Here is a 23,329-nt window from a genome sequence, read left to right on the forward strand (position 1 = left end):
TGAGGCTCTCCCTCGGCGGGCGGCCGGACATGATGGTGGCCACAGCACGGCTCTGCCTCTGAGGAGCCGTGTGACCCCCCTCAGCCTCAGTGATGTTTCTGATTTGTAAAATGCAGACAATATCTACCTTGTGGGGTTTTTGTGGCAATTACACGAGAAATGCTTTTAGCAGAGGGCCTGTTATGACGGAGGAGTTCTATCAAAGGCAGCCAGTAGCGTCTTTTAGGACATAAATCTTTCAGCGGACGAAATGAGTGCACCAGATGCTTCACTTTTAGCAGAAGGAGAAGAAAATTCTCAGTATCTGATGATAAAGAAGATGACGGTGGTGATGACGCCAGCTACCACTTCCTGGAGCATTCATTCTGTGCCACTGTTCACTTCTAACAGCAGCCCTGTCAGGGCCCATTATTATTCCCAAAGGCTCAGCAACGTGCTCAGAGTGGCAGAGTCCAGACTCAAAAGTACTTGACTGTGAAGTCTGTGCTTTGGATGTTTGATAACCCCCAACACTTGTCCATGCCAGGTCAGCCACCACTCTTGGCCAGCCTGTCCACACGATCCATCTGGAAGGTCTGTGCTACACCCACAGTGATGCAGCTTCCACGCCTCCGTCCATTAGTCCAACCCATTTTTTTTTTGATGTCTTATCTCTCTGCTCCTTAGCTTCAGTTTGCTTTACTATGTAGTTGCTTTATAAGCATGCTAAGATAAATAGTTGAAACATATATAAATATCTCCTGATCCAATTCTGTTGCCTACTTCCTTCATTCTCTGATAACTATATAAGTGAAGGGAGAGGAGGATTCAGAGATGATTTCAAAGGTTTAATCCTGGGCAAATAGATGAGGTGCAATGTGGAAAGTTGAGAACTAAAGGACGGATGATATTTTTTTTTTGCAAGTGAAGTCTAAGGTCAGAAGGCATTTAAGAAAAAACTGATTAATACACACACACACACACACACACACACACAGTAGATACTTTAAAAAAAGTTTCATTTTGAAGAACTCAAAAAATTTGTAAATTCAAATTTCTGTACATGGGAGTGTAGTACCACCGTATACTGAAGTAATGTACTATATTCGCCTTTTGGAAATACTGATATTAACCACTGAGCATATTTATAAATATATATTTTGAGGAGAAAGTGTCAGTGTCAAGGGGTGGGGCCTAAAACATTATAAATACCATGCCATTTTAATTGGACATTTTTTTCCCAAAATGTTTTTTGTTGCTTGTTTATGAAGTTTATATATCTGGTATTTATAAAGTGCTTTCTCACTATAGGTTCATGGACCCTTGTCAGCCCAGCATGGAGAAAAGATAGAGGACACATGGGCAAATCCCCCATCGCTCAGCTAACCTGGGGATGTTCCATGACCCTGCAAAATCGGAGCTGCCTATACAGCAACTCTTCGAAGCTGAGATCAAGTCCAACAGTTCCCTTGGCCCAAGCATGTCAAACTCACGGCCCACGGGCCGCATGTGGCCCACAACGAATATTTTTTTCGGCCCAGCCAATATAATGGTATGTAAGAAACGTTTTAATAAAAATTTCGTAACTTAGTTTTTACAATATCCTGTTACACATAATTATTAATAACGAACTACACGTTTGCTAATGACTGATGACTATAATCGTGTTGCATTCATTTCCCTTACTTACCTTACGCGCAGACGCACCATTTCTCTCCACTAATACTTGCAGCGAATATTTTAGCAGCCAATGGCCACGTCGTTAATCTTGAACTGACTTGTTGGGTGTGCGCAACAGGAAATATTTTGCTTTCAGAGAACAAGAAAAAATAGGTTTATTTGCGTTACGCTTATTAACTTGTGCAGTTATTCAGTGTCTGGTAAGTTAATGTTCAAGAAAAAAATATTAACTTTTATTAAAATGTTCTATTATTTCATGTTAACGATGACTCATTTATTTCAGCCCTTTGTATTCAGTGTGTCTCTATTGAAATCTATGTTTCTATGAAAATTGAAGCTTTTTTTTTTTTTTGCGGCCCACATACACTTAAACCTTGTTTATTTGGCCCGTGTTAGCCTTTGAGTTTGACATGCTTGCTTTGGCCTCTCTATGCTCCTCGCTGCTCCCCTGCCAAGACCTCTCCTTGCCACACACGGGTCCATTATGTCTGAAATGCTGGACAGCAAGCAAAGGAACGTGAGTTTTGACTTAATCTGAGGGGAAGGTCTTTGGCCCCAGAAAAGTTAACCAGTCTGAGTTTATCTTACTCATTTTGCTTGGTCAGAATCTGCAAATGTCACACAGCAGCAACGAGGGGCCAATTCCCTGGGTAGCATAACTGTAAGCATACACCCCAAAAGTATTGGTTGTGCACATCTAGTTCTCTAAAAGAAAAAAGAAAAAGAAAGCCTCCCAAGCCACACAGTAGTACGAGGCAAAATATCTGATTACAGAGTCTAAAGCTGCTTTGTGCATGTAATTTTCGAAGAGAAAAAAAAAAAAATTAAAAGCCAGCAGCAATGAAGTGCTTAGTGCAAGATTTCAGTTTTCAACCTCGCAGCTCTTGCATTTCAATCGGAGCAGCAGGGAGATTCCGCTGATCCTAAAGCTAACGAATGGCGAGAGGGAAATGCTTGCTTGCTTCTTTAGGCAGGTGGTTATTGTTTTAAAAACGAAGAGCCGCCAACCTGGCTGGAATCCAAGACGCGTCACCTAATCCTGATTTAGAGCTATGCAGCCAGAGTCCCCAGCCCGCAAATATTTGATTAGCGCATATGTAAATTGTCCTGTGTTCTTGGCACAGGCCGAGTCAGGAATGACAATGTGGATTGTGATGTTCTTATACAGTCAGAGGTTCTTATCCCTGTATTTTTCCCTGTAAGGAAGGAAAACGTGTGCATTCAGGAGGTCTGAAGCTCGTGGTATGGCAGATAATCTGCTGATATTCAATAAGGAAATAAACAATGAATGTAGCTGCTCATGCCATTGTCTAAATGTAACAGATCTCTTTAACAGTGAAATAGCATAGCGAACACTGAACTACACAGTCACTCAGATGACTCTCAGCAGTTTTCTTTATTGACCCCAGTTTCTGAGGCGTAGAGTCACTGACCCTGGGCCCCAAATTAGAAAATTAGATTTCAGAGCCTCCACTATGTATCAGAATCATTCAGGAACAGTGTAGAAGCCAAAATATGAGACACGTTTTCTTATTATGTAATCAGTTGACAAGACATTTCAGCACTTTATCTGCTATGTGTAGAGAGTGGCATCTGGAGAAGTAAAAATTGCTGTAGTAAATGCTTAAAATCAAGGGTTTGCCATGCTCTCATTAACGTCCCTGGTACGAAGTCATGGGTCTGGCTAACCCCAATCCAAATAAGTTTAAATAATGCTAGGTAATTCTCACCATTCATATTGATAAAGACATACAAGAGACTGGAATTTGCCAAGAAATAGTGTTGCTGTGATTTAACACACAGAAGAATGATGTTTTATGTATTTTATATAACTTACAATCTGCAGAGAATTACTGTTTATCTAGAGAGCAAATCCTGGGAGTATGGATTTCATGTATATGTCCTGTAGGATTTGAATAAAAACCACAAATATATCTATCTCCCAAGCTTGCCAGTTAAAAAAAAAAAAAGGATGCAGGTAAAATTTTTCTGAATTATCTCCAGAGGTAATTAAATGATTGAGTCAAAAGGGTTTCTTACTTATAAGAATGAAAATGGGGAAGGGATAGAAGCAGAGGGCAGACAAGGGCCAGTCTTGCCTGGAGCTAGAAATGTATGCAATGCCTCCGAACAGACAATAGGAAACTAATGAGGTAAAAAGCCTGGCATGATTGTGATCTGATTTTCACAGATTAAACCAATGTCAGTGAGGAGAAGAGTGAATGTGCCTAAAATGGCTTTGAGACACCTGCAAATAATTGTATTTTCAGTGCAATAGTGTTTAGGCATTGTTTTATATGACAGAAGGAATGGAACAGGGATTTAGAAAGAGGGGGTACTGTACTCTTCCTTCACAACCCCCCACTCTAAATTGCACCCCCCCCCCCCCCCTTAAGTTCCTTTGGCAGCAATGTCCCAGGAAGGAGTTGCCTGCTAATTCCTCTGCCTGTTTTATAAGTGATAGAATTCGATTGATAAGAAAAGAATTGAAGCTGGAGGCTGAACCCCAATCTTTAAAAAGGAAGGACACTTTACAGCCACTTGTACAGTATCTGGGTTGCAGTTTTTGGCAGAAACCTAGGGGCTATTTTTGATTCATTTATTTTATATTGTCTTCTTTGGGACCTTGAATCTGATATTTCTGGGTATATATTGCATTCAGAATTCAATTTAAGTGACCTCCTGTAGCCAAAATGAAATTTTTTACTGACAGCTCCCTATAATGGGACCTTTTCCCATACCTATTGGGCAACACCTATAAAACAAAGTTATACACCACTCTCTGGGGCAGCGGTTCTCAACCTGTGGGTCGCGACCCCTTTGGGGGTCGAACGACCCTTTCACAGGGGTCGCCTACATACATCCTGCATATCAGATATTTACATGACGATTCATAGCAGTAGCAACATGACAGTGATGAAGTAGCCACGAAAATAATTTGATGGTTGGGGGTCACCACAACATGAGGAACTGTATGAAAGGGTCGCGGCATGAGGAAGGTTGAGAACCACTGCTCTAGGGGCTAGGTGAGGATGGAGGAAACCTATAAACTATGCTTGAAATCTTTTGGACGAATTTCATGCACCGGGCCTCTAGTTTAGCAATAAAAAGAAATAAGTTACTGATACACACAACATAGGTAAATCTCAAATATATTCATACTAAATAAAAGAAGCTACACTCACAAGGCTTGTGTCATCTCATGGATAAGACAGGCTAGAAAATGAAATTTTTTGCTACCAAACCAAAGAAACCAAAGGAGCATGATGTTTTATAAATATGGACCATGTTCTCATACCACTGGGGGACAATTCTGATGAGAGAAGAGTGGCTGGGACTGATTCCAAACTAAATTCCCACTGGTACCAGGGATTGTTATTTGTTCATTTGTTTTCTAGTGTTGTGTTTTTCAAAAATAAATCTGTGTAGATAAAAAAGTCAACATTTATGGTTTTTCTGAAAGAAAAAGAAAGAACCTTAGAGAAACCATTGGGAGAAAGTCTTAAAAGATGATTACACAGGTCATTAATTAAGATATTACTTTTCAAAATAGCAGTGCATATATTTTTTTCTAGCACTTTCTAATATGTAAAGCACTTACGACACATACTATCTCATTTGATTCCCATAGTGACCCATGGAGCCTGAAGGGAGATGTTAACCATAATTTACAGATGAAGAAGCTGAATCCAAGGACACAATGGCTGCTCAAGGTCAATAGTGGGTAGTTGTCAACACTGGCTTGAAAGCCTGAGATTTTTGAATCCCCAACTAGTGGAAACAGCAGCACCAAATTCTGAGTAATGAATTTCAGTAGGAGTAAATACTGTCAGAGGTCAGTATTTAGGAAGGTTGTAGCTAAACTCATACGAAAATTCAGCTGTAAATACCTTGTTAATTCATGAAAGATTGGAATTTTCTTTGAAAAATACAATCTCACCACGTTATTAGGTTAAGCACTTCTAAAAAACAACAACAACAAGGAAACTACAATGTATTATAAATTAGACCATTTTGGAATTTGTGCAATTTAAATGGTTGAGTTATTTTATGTTAGGAAAGCGACTGCACGATATTCATTAGCTAATTTTCATGATTTTTTTTTTTTTTTAAAACACATTGGGCCAAATTACACTCTCAGAGATGCCCGCAGAATTTTAATTAACTTAATAGGTCTAATTTCAGTTCTTTATATAGCGGCTTCCTGTTGATTCAGGGAGGTGTTAAGATTATAATTCCCCCTTTGTAAGGGAAGAAAATCAGTCTTCAAAGGCTGAGTTATACACCCACAGTTTCACAGTGAATTGTAGAGGAGCTCATCTTTGATGCCGGTTTTAGGAAAGTGAAGTTTCTGGACACATCATTTGGCCAATGGTGGTAAAATTGGTGACATCTACATTTATCCCATGGAATGGCTCTTAGTGCTGTCTTCCCCATCCCTACACCCCAATCACCTCACCTATTTTTTTTTTTTTTGGTCTGGTAGAGGTGTAAGAATCATAGGAAGAACAAAGATCTGAATATATTATATGAACTTATTAAAATACCAACTAGAAAATATTGTAATAGAACAAAAAAGTATTGTTTATATTTATATGAATGTGTGTGTCTCACTAAAGCTTTCCTTTTTTAAAAAAACATATTTTTATTGATTTCAGAGAGGAAGGGAGAGGAAGATAGAAACATCAGTGATGAGAGAGAATCATCAGCTACCTCCTGCATGCAACGCAGGCATGTGCCCTTGACCTGGAATTGAACCCAGGACCCTTTAGTCCACAGGCCGATGCTCTATCTACTGAACCAAACCAGCTAAGGCTCACTAAAGCTTTTCAAAGACTTTAGCGTTAACTGTCGCCATCCTCCTCAGAGGTAAGTAGTAGTATTTATGAGCCAATGGATTTATTCAAATTTAGTTTTCCATATGCACATGATTTTTCCTCAGAGGAGCTTGATGACAAAAAGTGACACTCCATAAAAAAAAAAATAACCTATCCTGTGTCGTTTTGATGTCTGAGGGTTTCAGGGTTTGCATATAAACATATAGCATCTCATAAACTGCATTCAGGTTTAAAAACTCCCAGGGAAACAGGTCACCTTTGTCATCTTAGAGCTATTATTCCTGGTCTTGTGCATCTGTAGTTTAAGAAAAAAAATATATTAACAGGAGCTAGGGAGAACTAGATGCTTAACACCCGCAGCAGTTACTTATAAAATGTCCATCATTTGCATTTTGCTGAAAATCTTGATATGGCTTTCAAAGAATTTTTAGTAAAACATTAAATCCCTTTCATCTCTGCATCTGATTTCTACATTTGCTCCCTTCTTTCCCCCGAGGAATGCCCGTTCTTCCTTCTGAGCCCTATCAAGACTCATAAAACCAATGAACGGTCTTTTTGGAGGAAGCCAAAATGTATTTGAAGGAATTAAGGTTGATCTGGGAGATGCAATGCTGTTGTTATAGCAAATTAGTTCCGTTAACTATGAGTAGGATGAGTGTTCTGTTTATTGTTCTTCAATACGATATATGGGCATGTGTATGCATGCGTGCAACTGCAGGGCACTTCCATAGAAGGCTGCTTGCATGTATTAGTAGGTGTTTAATCACAGCAGGGCTTCAACAACAATAAAAGACTGGCCAAGGACAATAGGTTTTTTTCCTGTAGAAGCTGTAGACACCAGTACAGTAGAAGACGTTATTTCTCATATGTAAGGCTGTCTTATTTTGTTTACACAACCAAGTTATTATGCTAATGACATGATAATATGCTGCCCCCGAGGACTTTCTCTGTTGATAGCATCTACTTCAGGATGCAGATTTGGAGCCAGTATGTGATTATTACCATTCCAAAATGATATGATCAGAATGACAGTTTTGCCTTGTAAGGGAGACCTCACTAATGCTGGGTGCGGGGTTTAACAATGAATGGGTGGAAAAATCCAGGAGAGTTTGGGGATTTCCCCCCCCTCCCCCGCCATGTCTTTTTAGAAGAATGTGGGACTGCACATCATTTTGGACTAAAGAGTCAAGTCTAAGTGTGTGTGTGTGTGTGTGTGTGTGTGTGTGTGTGTGTGTGAGAATAGGTGGGAGTTCACACTATTATGCATGTAACCTCGCTAGGGGGAGCTCTTGGCTGGCTGTTCAGAGGCTTGGCCATTGTCTGTAAAAGACAATTTTTCTTTGTTTGAAAATTTACAAATCATCAATGAAAATGCCACAGATCTGACAGCAGCTTCCAGGTTGCCTTCAGGTGGGGACGGTGGTGGGTAACGTGTGTGTCCTCCCTGTCCGCTGCCCAGCAATTATTCTTGTATGTTGCTATCAATGAACAGATTTCAGAGCTCCTGTGCACATTTCTTTTCACCCAGAAATAGAGCTTCTTTGTAGCCCATTCCTTCTGCAAGACTCTCCACTAAAGCTTGATGATAACAATACAAATGTATAAATGTGAAAAAGCCCCCCCTCCCCAAATCTGAACTCAGATCAATTACTTAAATGATGATAGAAACAGCGTTACCATGAAGAACATCAAGATGCTGGCTTAAAAATTGAGAACTCTGGGACTACAAATGCACCTGCTTAAAAGAGTCACCGGGGGCAAAAGGATCAGTGGAAGAGAAAGAAAACTTATTTGAAAATCTTTATAATAATTGCTTTTAGAAGGAAAAGAGAATATGTCAGCCCTAAGATAATGATGAAACTGGCGTGGACAATTTTGGAATAATTTTATTGTCCTTATTCTTTAGATGTTCTCCTCTTACCTCTTACCAGTTCTTTTTTTTTTCTTTTTAAATTGGAGGAAAAAATAATAAAACAAAGCAAGTTTCCCCCCCCGCCCCACCATATTCCTTTCCTTTTTTCTTTAAATTGGAGGGGGAATAAAGCCAAGTGCTTCTCTCCCAACCATGTTCCTTTCCTTTTTTCTCCATTCTAATGACATTTGGCAGGCTCTGCTGTGTAATGCTCGACTGGTTTTATTGTTGTCTGTTCCCAGTGGGGAATAGTTGACACTGCTCTCTGTTTTCAATTGATATCCATTTTCAACAATATTGCTTTCTATTAGATTCCTGCACAGTTTGTGCCAAGCAAACGGAATATTTACTGGGCTGACCGCAAAGCGCTCAAATCAACAAACACAAGAATAAGCAAAATATGCGTTCTTAAGACCCAATGTTTTCAAACGTTCCTTTCGAAATCATTATTTTTAAGTGCACCGTGAGCTGCAGATGAAAGGATATTATATTGCCACCTTTGTTAGCGCGTTTTATTTATTTTCACACATTGAATAGCGGATTAAACATGGAAAGAGTCGTTGTTGCCTGCACTGCCTAGGGAAGGTTAAAAGCAATTCAATTTTTCTCATTTAGCAATCCATCCTTCTGAGCCATAAAGCATGTTTGTTCATTGCTTTTTAATGTAAGGGTAGCTGTAGTATCATATTGAGCAGAGTGAGTGAGTCTGACAGACCAGAAGACAGACAACCATTTCGAGGCTTCCCCAGTGGTCAGGAGCTCTGCCTTAGAATAAAGGGGTAAAAGATGGACGTGAGCCATAAAGAAAGTCAAATGGCCAATGAAGCACATGAATTTTTCTAACATCTTTCCTCCAATTTGCTAAGCAGAGTTTTCATCATCCTAATCATAGACCCTCCATACATCAGAGTGAATCTGCCAGTCGTGGGCATAAATAAAAAGATGTTTGATTTTGGGAGATAGTCAAGAAAAGGATTAAAAAAATAGAAAAAGTACCTCGGGGACTATTGCAATCTAGTTAAATGTATTTAGTTAATTTTTAAAATGCTTGTAATTCTTTTACACTAAAGTTGAAACCAACCACGATAGATAGACTATGTCTGCATAAAATTGATTGGTTAGGTTGAGGTAACTATTGGCAATTCAAATAAAGAAGTCTGTACGTTGAGGTGGAGTTGACTTCCATGAAAGGCACCGTTAAAAAATGTTACAGCCAAAATACACATTTTAAAATGACATTTAGATCACCAAATCCCCATATTACAGAAGATAAAAAAAACCATTTTACAAGAATAACAAGCCACAGGAAAAGGACAATGAGCCACATTTTCCATTTAAAAAGTTTTCTTTCTTTCTCACTTTTCTTTTTTCCCCTTCGTTTCTCCCATAAATATTTAAGTATCTACATCAGCAGCCTCATTTTATTTTTTATTTTTTATTTTTTAGGCAGAGACTAATTTCTGTTGCCATTTCTTATGTCCATGCTACCCGCTAGCTACTCTTGCTAAGCACGTTGCATACATACTGTTTGCCCCTCACAACATTCCCATACTCTGAACTCTTCATTTTCCTACTTCTTCAAGAATGTGTGCATTGCAAATGAGAACAGAGTTTTTAATGATCATCTGCCATTGGAAGTATCTTAACTTAAAAAATGTGGTCAAATGGAGAGGCCTGGAAAACAGTGGCCCGGGTCTGCTCTGTCGAGTGGTTCTGGGAAATCTCTTACTCAGCGTCACTCTCCACCATCTGGGTTTCGGTTTTTCTATGTGTGTGCCAGGCGTCATGAAAACTGCCCACGGGGCCCTTCCGAGGCATGTTGGGAGGATTAGCAAGGGGCTGCGGACCTTCCTTAGCTCTTTGAAAGAGAGGTGCTACGAGAAATGCAAGGCAGGAGCCTTTCATGCGAGACATTGGATCTGTTTACATTTAAACGCCCGTTTTATTGAAATTATAGTTTTGCTTTGTTTGGCTCACACCCAGAGCACAATTAATCAGTAAGATCTCAATTAAAAATGTAATTTTTATCGATTCTGAGGAATGCCTGGAAGATGATGACGAGTATGGAGGTAGCATAAAAGGCTGGTGTGAATCTGGGTGTTCTGGACGAATGTTCAGCCAATTCAGGTTTCCATCCAATGCTGTCACTAACCAGCTATGTCAAACTTGGCAGAAGATTTTTCTCTCCCGGCTACTCACTTGCAAAAATAACGTACTATCCAACTGCCTCCCAGGGTTGTGGAGAGAATAATACTAAGAATGTATAAAAATATTTAGATTAATATAAAACATTATTTTTATGTATTCTGTGCTATATCGGTGATTTTTGAAAGTGGGATGAGATATTTCCAAACTTTCTCCTGCTAATTGGGATTGGGGTTCAGTGAAACAATGCAATGCAGATTAAAGAGTCGAGAACCCTACCCTCCTAATTATTCCCTACTCAGCTTTTTTAAAATTAGAATTTTATTGTCTTCCTGGTTGAGTATTGAGGCAGCGATGAGACAGCTATTTTTCCCAATGCTTTGCTGCTGTGAAGCACCCGCAGAGGGAGGATGTGTTTTACTCTTAATGGAAAATGTGCCTGATTTCTGACCCCACAGTGTTTTCTCTCATGAACCTTGTCCAGATAAAACGTACAATGTGCTCGCTACACAAATGATTTTCCTAGTGTTCCTTGCACCATCGCAACCCTCTCACAGCCATGACTCTATTTCCCAAGTGGTTTCAGAATTCAATTAGGCTTTACTTGATTCTCCCCCTTTCCAAATGTGAATGATTGTTTATCAAAGCAATGACCTACCAATGACAAAAGAGAGATCAATTTAATTGAGATTGATTGCTTTTGGAGAATATTTCATTTCAATTGGATTAGTAAGATGAAACTTCTATGTTCTTCCCATGAGGTGAAGGCCATCCTTGGGAAATAGACTTGAAGCAAGGTCACCTGGGAAGGTTGGTGGCTCATGGGATCTGAGATGGTCTTGGTGATGGATATTGTAGGTGTAGGTGCAGGGGGTTAAGTATTGAAAAGATAAGAAGAGATGCATTAGGCCAGAAAATAGTGGAAGAAATCAATGTGTTCTGGAGTATACCACCATATAATAGGGTGTGCTGTAGCCCAGAGAATACGAAGCACAGTGGTAGGAGTAACAAGAGATCAAGGCTGTGGTTGTGGAGATGGCATTGTGGGGGCTTGGAATGGAGATCCGCACAGTGCTGGTGGCAGGGGTCAGAGCAGAATCAGGAGGTTGAGGAACTGGCACAGGAGGAAGAAGCAGGAAGCTGGTCTGAACCAGCCCCTCACTTGTTTGTCATGCTAACTAAGGCAAGTAACTTAACCTGTCAAAAGTTCAGGCTATCCATCTGCCAAAGGAGAGTTTAAAGAAAAGGGCGACCTACAGGAAAGTCTGAAATAACAAGTTACATGAAAGTATATGTCAAAGCATTTTGTCCAAGTCATCAAACAGTGTGCGAACATAAAGTCCTTTTGAGGCTGAATGTGAAGTTGGTGCAACTACAGAAGTGGGAAAGGCCGGCTGAAAGGGCCTTAGGTTTGCGGTCATGGCAACCCTCCCCAGTCCTTAGTCCTTAGGCTCCTCTGTGGGCAGCGGGCAGTTGGTGTCTAGGCGGCCCACCCCGGCATCCCCTTGGTGGGCGCTGACCCTGCGGAGCCCGTTCAGGAGAAAGCGACCGTGGACACCTAATTCATGAAAAAACAAACAAACACAAAACTGCTTCGGAATAGAGCTTCTGAGATCTAACCTCAGAACCTTAGCCTCAGGAAAGCAACCCAGGGGAGTCCACCTCCCCACTCCCCCCATGAAGTGCCTTGAGGGAAAGAGGCAGATTATAAAATGTTTCCACCAAGGAAGAAAATATTACCAGCCTGGAGACAGATTCTGTGAAGCCATAGTTTCGTTTCTGCAGTTGGCTGGATTTCATAAAATGCAGAAAATCAAACCAGAGGCCTGTTTGTGGAGTTGAGGCGTGACTGCATTTTTAGTTCTCTTAACTAAATAAATCCATCAGTTGACAAAGAGGAGAGAGTAGTGGATCCGACAGAGAAGGTATGATTGAAGACTTGAAGACAGGGTCAGTTCGAGGTACATTGATCATAGTCTCATTAGGCTTGGACCAGAAAGAAAAATGAATTTTAAATGTAGGAGTGGGAGGGGCAGGATAGAAAGGGGACCAAAGGGAAATATTGGTACATTTTTCCAACAGGGTGATGCATAACACACAGATGAACTTAGACATTGAGAAGCAATTCATTGGTTAAATTCCTGACAAATACTGAGCCAGGCTACAATGTTTCTATCACACTGTTTGCCTCTCTCCTTTGTCCTCCTTATTAAAGCACCATGAACTAACTTTTTATCATGTAGAAAAGGGGTTCTACTCCTGGTAAGCATTTTTTAATATTGTAAGGCAGCATAATATATTCTAAGTAAAGTCAAATAAAGTAAGGTTGCTGGGAGGGACCCTTACAAATCAGAGTATGTGACCATTATTACATTGATAGTTCATCTCTCTGACTTAGTTGTTAAGAAGCATATATAAGCAATAAAAGAGCCAATTGCACATTTCATTAAATTGGAATTAAAGATGATCATCAAATTTAATTTTAGGAGAAAGCATAATAATCGACACAAAATTAGAATAACTGTCGTTAAAAACTTATATTTAGTCTTGAAGGCCCATCAGGTGCCTCACTGTCCTGTTCCTTGTCACATTCCATCCCTCATTATTTCTCATTTACACACTTAACAACTCAGTTCCATTCCTCAAACGGATCTTCCTTCTCCTGCCTGCTGAATCTTTTCTTTGCTCATATTGTCTTCCTCGTCTGCCTTCTCATGTCTCTTTTATTCTGTTCCCATGACCTTTTTTAAGAGCTGGTGGAAAGCTTTCTCAGGCAGCTCTCCTTGAGTAATCTGTTCTGGGGCCCCAGGGAGCCCACAATGAAGCACTTCTCTTCCCCAGCTGATTTCCGAACCAGTTGAGAAATATACAGAAATAGGGCAGAGGAAGCCCCCAAATGTAGTCTTTATTCTGAGAAGGCTGGAGGTGTCAAGTGGCTCTCATCACCCAGGACTGGAAGAGCTGGCCCACTGCAGAGAGTGCCCCGTCAGAGTGGCAGAATGCACGCTCTTGTGGGCAGGCTCACTCCCAGGGGGAGGAGGAAAGGACAGCTGTACAGTCCCACTTCCTTATCCCAAGCTCACCAACTGGGAGAGAGACTGGGGGTGGAGAGAGGCCAGGAGAGTTTCGTTGATGGAGCTCCCCCTCTTCAGCGGTTCTCAACCTGTGGGTCGCGAACAATGAAAATACATCCTGCATATCAGATATTTACATTACGATTCATAACAGTAGCAAAATTACAGTTATGAAGTAGCAACGAAAATAATTTTATGGTTGGGGGTCACCACAGCATGAGGAACTGTATTAAGGGGTCGCGGCATTAGGAAGGTTGAGAACCACTGTAACATCGGGAGTGGGGGTGCGTAGCACTCCTCAATAGCAAGCCCACGTAGGAGATTTTCTTCAGGAGCTTATCCTATGATGTCATATTCTGACATACCTTGGTTCTGATGGGGTTCAGCCAGGGAAGCAGAGCCATTGTGAGTATTGGGGGATAAGAGATTTATTATAGAAATTAAGCCGTACGCAGTTGTAAGGGGTTACAGTATCCATGGGCGAGCTGGACAATCTACGAATCAGGAACCATTCATCCTGAAGCACTGGGCTGGGTGGACAATCTGAGAAGCCAACCCCTTACATGTCTACTCCCTTAATCAATATCAATAAACAAATAAATGCATAAGACCAAAGATTCTCTGTGGCTTGTCCCATAAAGAGATGAGTTGGCTCTCTACCTCTTAAATTAGGGCCGGTTCATGACTTGATTTGACCGTTAGAATGTGCCTGTACAATGTGCAAGTTGTAAATTTATCCTCCAGAGGCCTTGTAGGCTCTCCCTGCCTTTTCACCCTTGCAACGTGTCCACTCTATGAACTTGCCAGCCCTCTTTCTCCTGTGGAGCGAAAGGTGTATCCAATATAGACTTGCCAGCTAGCTGCTCTGGCTGAGGCCCTAGAGATAATAGAGTGCAACTTACATCATCAATCCACAGAATAGTAAGCAAATAAAGGATTCGTTTAAGCCATGAAGTTCTGGTGTGGTTTGTTACCTAGTAAAATCCAGTTGAAACATACCTGCGTTTGCAGCTTCATCCATAAATTTCCTGTCTTTCTACTGAGATTGTAAAAGCTTTTGGGGCAGGGACTGTATTTCGCAACTTTCCTGACTTCTACAACACTTAGCTCAGGGCTGGATTCAGATTGATGCTGTATGAATGCTTTTTATGTCCTGGAAGCTCGTAGTCCCCTGTTTGGAAACACAGGGCTTGAATGTAAAGGAATAACAGAAGAAAAGCTTTTGGGTAGCTTAGACATAGCATAGGGTCCACAGCTCCCCTCTTATCTTTTTTTCCCCAACAGGGGAAAGATTTTTTGGTCTTTAACCACTGGCCTTCAGGATCAGAGAGAATCAGATTTTTCATCTGTTTCACTGTTAGACTCTCAATGGGTAGTAAAGAAGTACCTATAACTTAAAGAGGTGACAATTAAAAAAACAAATAATTAAGAGTTTTCGAAAGCAGTCAACAGTGGCCCTAGTTCTGTACCTTTCAGCCAATCACCTCCATCCATGGGCCTGATAACCCACGTGGGTGAGTCACCGAGGCCAGTGAGATGCAGGACCGCCGCCCGGAATCACCTTGCTTACTTCCTGATCGGATTCCGCTCTCCTCCCATCTCCTCCTGGATCTTGATCTCTGATTTGATTTGCCCTCTGCAACCAACTTTTCCCTTTGAACTTGGCATTAGCCATGTGGTCCCTTAGCCATTTGGACATATGTTGGACCCTTAGCATGTGGACATACGTTGGCTTAGACTCACCCTTTGGATATTTTTCTTCAGAGTTTTCTTAGGTAGGATGCCCTGACCTAATTTTAGCTCCTCATGGACTTGCCACATGGTCAGGATTTCCCCCAGTGAGAGGAATTCAGAATATCAGTAGTTTTTGCCCACAGAAATGATGGGCAGTGGTGGGAGGGTGAAGAGGAAATGAGACGGAACAGGGAGGGATGAGGAAGGCCCTGACAGGGCCCTGTTGCAGCAGTTCTCAACCTGTGGGTCGCAAACAATGAAAATACATCCTGCATATCAGATATTTACATTACGATTCAAAACAGTAGCAAAATTACAGTTATGAAGTAGCAACGAAAATAATTTTATGGTTGGGGGTCACCACAGCTTGAGGAACTGTATTAAAGGATAGCGGCATTAGGAAGGTTGAGAACCACTGTAACTAAGGGCTCCAGGGAAAATTCTTGGAGCTGGAATTGGATGTAACCAGAAGAGCTTTCTTTCTTTTCAATCCACATTCTAATTCTCCTTCCCAAGGGCTATTCAGACTCTGAAGGAAGGGATGTCCCTTCCAGGTCTGTCTTGTTCATTCTGTGAGAGGACCCTCAGGACATAATGGGAGAGGGAGCTGATGGGAGGGCGATCACCTAAGGGAATTGACTTCATGCCAACTGCAGTGTCTTCCAGGTTGTCGAGTCTTGGAGGTAGTTGGCTCAAGTCAACGCTGGCTAACAAGACAAAGGGAAAGAAATAAGACATTCAAAAACTAGAAATGTAACATGTCCCTCATGAAATTATTGTGTAACATGTATCAGGATTTTTCTCTTGCTGGGGTTCAGGCTCTGCACACAGGCTGAGCAGCAGGGGTTTACAGAGCTGTTCTGAGGGTTCCTGCCCTGCATCACAACCAGGCAGCTTTGGTTCAACCTGCTTTAAATGAGGATGATGCATAAAAAGACCCCCTAAAAGGATTTTGCTGGCTCGTAGAATCCAGTGTAAGGTAAGGCGGAGGTATGAGTTCACATCATCTTGATATTAATTTTAATCCTCACCTGAGGATATGTTTTTATTGGAGAGAGAGAGAGAGAGAGAAAGAAAGAAGAAGAAGAAGAAGGGGAAGGGGAAGGGGAAGGGGAAGGGGAAGGGGAAGGAGAAGGAGAAGAAGAAAAGAGAAGAGAAGAGAAGAGAAGAGAAGAGAAGAGAAGAGAAGAGAAGAGAAGAGAAGAGAAAACATTGATTAGTTGCCTCCCATATGCACCCTGACTGGGGATCAAACTTGAAACCTAGGTATATGCCCTGGCCAGGAATCGAACCAGTAACCCTTTGGTGTACATGACAACACTCCACCTAACTGGGCCACCCGGTCAGGGTATCATCTTTATTTGTTAAGCCCAGTACAAGAGGTCACCATAAGAAACTTGCTCAGTGAATGTTTGTTGACCAATTGACTGAATGTCTCCTCACTACAAGACAACACAGTTATTTTAAATGTCATGTTATAACTTTTACTTTTGCAGTGAGATCAGAATGTGGCTTGTTCCCTTTATGCTGGAACTTAAATGACAATGCTGCCTTTGTGTGTGTGAGGTCTTCTTAATACTTCAACATTCATCTAAAGGGGGCAGGACATGTGTTCCCCAGGCCCCTTGCTTCCCATTCTGTTTTTGCTGGATTACTGCAGGTGTGTGAAAAGCCTCTTCCATGTGAAACCATGTCTCTGCATAGAAGCTTGGGGTTTGGTAGTGAATTATCAGATGCATGCCAACTCCTGCCAAGCTCTCTAAGAACATTGTAGAACACCTGCATACTAATGGTTTTTATTGTTGGAATTATTTTATTGCATAAGCAAACCCCTACAATTATATCATAGAAACATGCTACATGATTCCAAGTATAGAAATTGGCTGTGAACGTCACTGCTGACACTTTATTTCTTATGATTAAACTTGTATTTCACTTATTTTATCCCATAAAATAGGGGGAAAAAACTGTGGAGGAAACCACAGGATGTTGTGCTTTATTCCATGTTTTGGTATTTTTTAACTTTTCCAATGAACCTAAAGATCTGAAACTTATAGTTGAAGTGTCTAAAAAAGAAATTCATTAATTAAGGAATATTGAAGAGCTGGCTAAATATTTAGATTAGAATCTTTTCTATTTCCTTAGCTTGCAGAAATCAACAACCCACAATTGTCTGTGTTTTCTTTCCCCCTTGAAACCACTTCTGCTCCAAAGACCAGGAACCTGAACTGAAGAAACGAGTCTTTCCTGCTGGCGTGAGATAATTTAGCCTCTATGACGTCTTAATCCTGGGCCTCCCTTAATTGACTTCTAACTGTGCTAGGAGTTGCAGTGTGGATTGCAATTTACAAGGCACTGGAATTGTTTCTCGTCCTCCAATTAGTCCTGAGCTATACTTTAAAACGATAGGAAAAAAAAAAGTCTTTATCTTCCTGGCTGTCTTACCACCTCAAGTGAGACTTCCTTACCATCTCAGAATGGATGGTTGCCTTTGAACGATCTCATTAGGTAAAGAAAGTAAAAACACATTAGGGCTGTTGATGCTTTGTTAATTTTGTCTTAATAGAGTTGCATCCCATGGCCTACCTTGTCCAGGGGAAATGGAAAACGATTTGCTTTTTGATTTTCATGAGCGGTGGTGGTTATTTTAAAACCCTCTTCTGTGGGGAATCCAAGGTAGAGCAAGAATCACCTCCTTCTTTCCCGTGATTTTCTGCGGAATTTCTTTATTCAGTAAGCGTTCTAGATCTGAGCAGCAGGGAAAAACAACAGGAAGTTATTTCCTCGGTGGTCCCTTATGGTTATGTAACATTTATTTCTACCTGTCTTACCTCGTTTCTTCCTTTCCATCCTGGGACCCCGAATTTAGAAAGCCATGATATGCACACACATACACATCAGAGGGTATAGGCACTCTGATATGGCGAGAGTCCTAAAGAATTCACAGTCCAAAAAGGAGATGGATCTATAAGTGATAGTGATGATGAATGATGATGCAATTCGGGAAGATCTATATGAAGAGTACTTATGGGGTCCTACAGGAGAGACACCTGTCACTGGGGCTGGGAGAGTAAAATGTAGTGTTGTGGAGGAGATGCTGACTAAATCAACTCTTTGAGAGCAAGTCAGAATCAGCCAGGAAAATACTGTCCAGTGAATTGTAGGCAGAGGGCATCAGTGAGAAAAGCATGGGAAGGTGAAGCATGAAGTGTATGCATGAATCACAAGCAGTTTTATGTCTCCGAGGAATGCAGACAGAGAGGTAGGGGGATAATCAAGGCCAGGAAGTAGGCAGGAGCTAGTTATGAGTGGCCTTACATGCCATGTCAATGGACTTGGACTTCCTCAAGTAGAGGATGAAGAAGATCTTAGCAGGAAATAGAACTGGTCAGATGCGTGCTTTGTGTGTGTTATTCCAGCAGCTGGGCACAGGGTGAATTCCAGCACAGGAGAACTAAAGCTGGAGGTCAGATGGGAGGTTATATGCTTATTCAGGACAAATCCCTTCCTGACAGGTAGTGAGAACAAGATATGGAGGGGGTAAGGTTGAGAAATAACTAATGGGTTAAACTGGAAGGACTTAGATTAAGTGCATAAAAGGTGACTGAGAGGTCCGTTAAGCCTACAGAATTGCCACAAAGGGCACTCTGGCTTTGAAGATCCTGGATCCTCCAAGACCTGCAGATCCTCCATCACGCAGGTCTGATGGTATGCCTATAGTTGCATGGTGAAGCTGGTCGGGCTGGCATGACCAAAGCCGGGGTAGTGAGGGGTATTCGGGCATGCAATACATTCTTATAAGACGTCCATGAAGTACGGTTCTTCTCATTCTCAGGATCCTTGGGACATTTGTGAGATAAGGATTATGGAGAACTGTTATGAATACAGCTGGGAAGACTGGGGCCAGGTTTTAACTACGAAGCCCAGGATTCCCATTTCTAAGTGGTTTCTTCTTGAGAGCCATGTCTTTTGCCATTTGGCTCCTAGAATGGTTCCTTAAAGCTTTTAGGAGCGAAGCCAGCATCCTAGGCTTTGTACTCAAGGTCCCTTGACGGTCTGCCCCCGAGCTGCCTTCATTTTGTCTGCCACCACTTGGCATAGGCATGCTTTCTCCACGGTTGGCATTTAATAGACCTTTGCAATTTTTGTTCCTACTTCTGAAATTTTCTTCCACAGTTGTTCATCTAAATCCCTTTTACTCACCTTTGAAAAGAATCTTGTTCTTTGAAAACCCTTTCAAAGTCTCCAGTCTGATTTATTTCTGTTTCTGTGCTGAGCCTGTCCACACCCTGTTGTTGTGCTTATTACACTGCTGTGTTTTTCTCTAGTTTTCATGTCAGTTCTAATAGATGGCCAGGCCTTTAAGGGAAAAGGTGTGTACATATGTGTGTACTTATTTCCAGTGGCTAGCACAGGGCTTAGCAAATAGTTTGAATGAATGTGGCGAGACATTTCTTTTGTCCTCTGTCAGGCTCAGATTGCCAGGGATTTGTAAATCAAAAGAATAATTTAAAACACCCAACAATAACAACCACTGAAGAATAAGGCATGTGGCAATGCTTTCAAAAACATTAAAATGAATTGCCAAAGTATACAATTAGTTTAATGAATGCCATGTTTACCTACTTATTTATTTAGCTAATAATATTCTGTGCAAAAACCATGAGCCAAGCACAAAGAGAAGAGGTAAGGCATGATTAAGAGTCATATCTGACTGAAGGAGGACTAAAAATTCAAGTATAATATCGTTTCACTGGCCTCCGTATATTGTGTGTGGCTGAGGTGGTGGGAAGCACTAGGCCTATTGGGAGGAGATTTGAGCTCTAACAAGCTATTGACCTCAGTAAACCTCTCAACTTCAATGGCCATCTATAAAGCCGAGATAATGGCACACAACTATTGTCCAGTTCAGACAGAGAATGGGAGCTAATATGACTGTGAACCTGCCTGGCATCAGGGTCAACTTTATGAGCCCGTGACCTGTACAGTTGCTCAGGGTCCTGCCCTTGGTTTAATGCTTTGCTGTTGTCATCTTGAAACTCTTTGTAATAATTGAACAAGGCGCCTTGCGATTTCAGTTTGCTCTGGACCCCTTAAAATATGTAGCCAGTTCTGTCTGACCAATAATAGGCACATATTAATGCTCTCAAAAGAACTCTGAATTCTCAACTTGAGATTACAAGTGAAAATGAGGGGCCACTTCTAATGAATGTCTTTGTGAATATCTGCACATGGTTCTTCCACTGAAGGGGAACTATTGCTCCTCCTTCTGCTCCCATACCTGCTTCCCGTGGAGTACATAGATTTTTAATTCTGCCATAGACTTTATCTCATTTATTTTAAAGTTTCATACACAGATTATTCTTCTATCCTTTTTTATTCCCTACCCCCTGCTCCCTTTCCATACCATGCTGTAAAAAACAAAACAAAAAACCCCACACATTTAAAAAAATATATTTTTATTGATTTCAGAGCAGGAGAGAGAGAGAGAGAGAGAGAGAGAGAGAGAGAGAGAGAGAGAGAAACATCAATGATGAGAGGGAATCATTGATTGGCTGCCTCCTGCATGCCCCACACTGGGGATTGAGCCTGCAACCTATGCATATTTGATAGGGAATCTAACTATGACCTCCTGGTTCATAGGTTGACGCTCAATCACAGAGCCATGCTGGCTGGGCACAAATTTGTTTTTTATTCCATCAAAATTTGAGTTGTAGTTTTTTTAATGCTGTTAAAATGCTTTTTAAAATGTAAATTATTTTTAAAAAAGAAAACTAAGTCACTGAGATCATTTCACTTTGCCACTCATCATACAACATACAACTTTAATATTTTGATATTTGGCGGGCCATAATAGACTATGAATTTTGCTCTGATGAAAATTGTGCCAGAAAGCTACACTTGGCTGAAATCTTACGCCACAGCAACCCCTATGGAGTAGAGTACGCTGAAGCACAACCATGGGAAATAGAATGCTTCTTTTAAACCACTGAGTCAACAAATGAGGTCATTTGATGTTGACGGATTGTGACCGTCCACAAAGGCGCTCGCTCGCCAGTTACATGAAACTGGTATGGACTGATCCATTCCTTAGTTGGTGGCAGAAATAGTAGGGTTTATTTTCCCATCAACCCTTCTTTGCTTTGATATTCTTCCAACTTACAAGCTTTCAGATAACTAATTAAAAGGTCGTTGAATCCCTACATGTCTAAAACAAAGTCAACTTTTGTACAGACTCTATTTCCTTTTACATTTTCTGTCTAAACGACTTTAAAAATGGCAATGTGTTAGGCATCGTGAAGGAAGATTTCAGGTGCCATTTCTTAATGACAGTTCAGAAATATGTACTTTGCATCCCTCCAAACACTCTGAGGTGGAAAATTGAATGAAAAGTAAAAATGGGAAAACAAATTGGAGTCATGCCTGGCTTGTTTACTTTAGGAAATCTCTTACCACTCATTTTAATCAATTGAAAAGAGATGGTTCATCAGATCACAGAATTTTAGCGCTGAAAGGAGTCTCAGAGATCATCTTATCCAACTCTCTCGTTTTATGGATGAGGAAACTGGGACCCAGCCAGGTGAAGATGCCTTCCTAGAATCCCATGGCTAATTAGGAGCTGGGCAGAGAACCCAGGTCTCCGAAGGCCCAACCTGGTATCTTTTCCAGTCTGGATGGCTGCTTCATCTTCATACCAAAGTAAAGTCTTTATATATTTCCAAATTTAAAAAGGCTTATAAAATTAACTAAGCACAGGAAGAATATATTTTTTTGAATCCAATGAGAGCTCTCAAGTATTGAAAGGGTTTAGAGAAAAGAAGAGGCAGTTAGGGAAGGGTCCATCGGAAAGGAATGCATACGTGATGGGCGGAGACAGCTCCAAACCTCTAGAATGTTTATTTTACAGGCACAGGGAAAAGCAGAATCTTACAAGAGGAGGGGGCAGCCCCCGGGGAGCTTTGAAACTTTGAAACTGATACCAGCTAGGGAAGGGAAAACCAGCCACTTTGGAAAAAAACATGGGGGACATAAAATGAGGAAGGGTCCAATTAGACAGCAGCATGTATAGACAAAGAAGCTGCCAGCATTTATAAACCCTTGGACAAAGAGACTCACTGAGACCTTGTTACAGCAACCCTAGAAAACTAATATACATGCTCTCCCACATTTCAGCAGGTGGGAACTTACCCCTGGGTGACCAGCTATGTCTTCTATCTTCTTCTGTAACTGTGGCTAGCGCAAGGAGCAGGTAGAGACAATCCAGGCCCGAAGTGGCTGAGATGGAGCACCAGCCAGTTGAACCCATCTCCAGGCTTCATGATTGAGGTAGACCCCTGGATGTCCTACTGTTAGCAGAGTAATATGTGGATGGTCTTTCTCTGTTGCTAGTGGGAATGGGGTTCTTGGCATACCGCTGGAATAAGAATTTCTGGAGGCCCTCACAGGAGGATGAGACGAGGTAGAAAGTTTTATTTTTATAGAATTATATCCCTCCGTTTCCAAAGGCCCATTTCCCTTAATCCAGTCCTGGAAGATGCACAGCTGGGGATTCAGCGGAGCTGGAAGCAAAACCAGAGTTTCCCAGGACCTACACTTGGCTCTTAACTAACCACTTCTGCTAGGCAATCTTGGAAGATTCTCTTGGATTTATTTCAATATTGAATGGATCCAGCTCTCCCAATTTGCTTGTCATTGTTTGCAGTGCCTCTGCAGAGAGCTGGGAAGGGTGCCTAGATAACTCTTTTGGGTTTTAGACAATGCTTTAAGTAATACCTACAGGCTGCATCCGGTATAGCATCAGGCTAGTTGCGGCCCATTAGTCCATTGTGTGTGGGGTGCAACATGGCCATGAGCCATGTGTGCAAATGCAGGAGCACGAGAGCCCCTCAAGCCAGGAGTTAAGGGCAATGTGCCAAGAGGCAAGAGCCCTAACTCCTTTGTTTAGGAACTTACGTCTCTCAAATCTT

General features: G+C 41.4%; 1 protein-coding gene across 1 annotated transcript in view; it reads left to right on the plus strand.

The window, feature by feature from the left end:
* TRIQK (triple QxxK/R motif containing) overlaps positions 1–23,329 on the plus strand; it is a 450,171-nt gene that overhangs the window by 135,199 nt on the left and 291,643 nt on the right. Inside the window, exons 3-5 of the mRNA XM_070392283.1 lie at positions 1,291–1,531; positions 5,291–5,372; positions 6,318–6,528. The gene's annotated coding sequence lies outside the window, so the exon portion shown is untranslated. The remainder of the gene's footprint in view (positions 1–1,290; positions 1,532–5,290; positions 5,373–6,317; positions 6,529–23,329) is intronic.

Source organism: Myotis yumanensis, unplaced genomic scaffold (genome assembly GCF_028538775.1).
Source record: "Myotis yumanensis isolate MYYU_CA2020_CCGP unplaced genomic scaffold, mMyoYum1.0.hap1 SCAF_15, whole genome shotgun sequence".
In the NCBI taxonomy this organism is placed as follows: Eukaryota; Metazoa; Chordata; class Mammalia; order Chiroptera; family Vespertilionidae; genus Myotis; species Myotis yumanensis.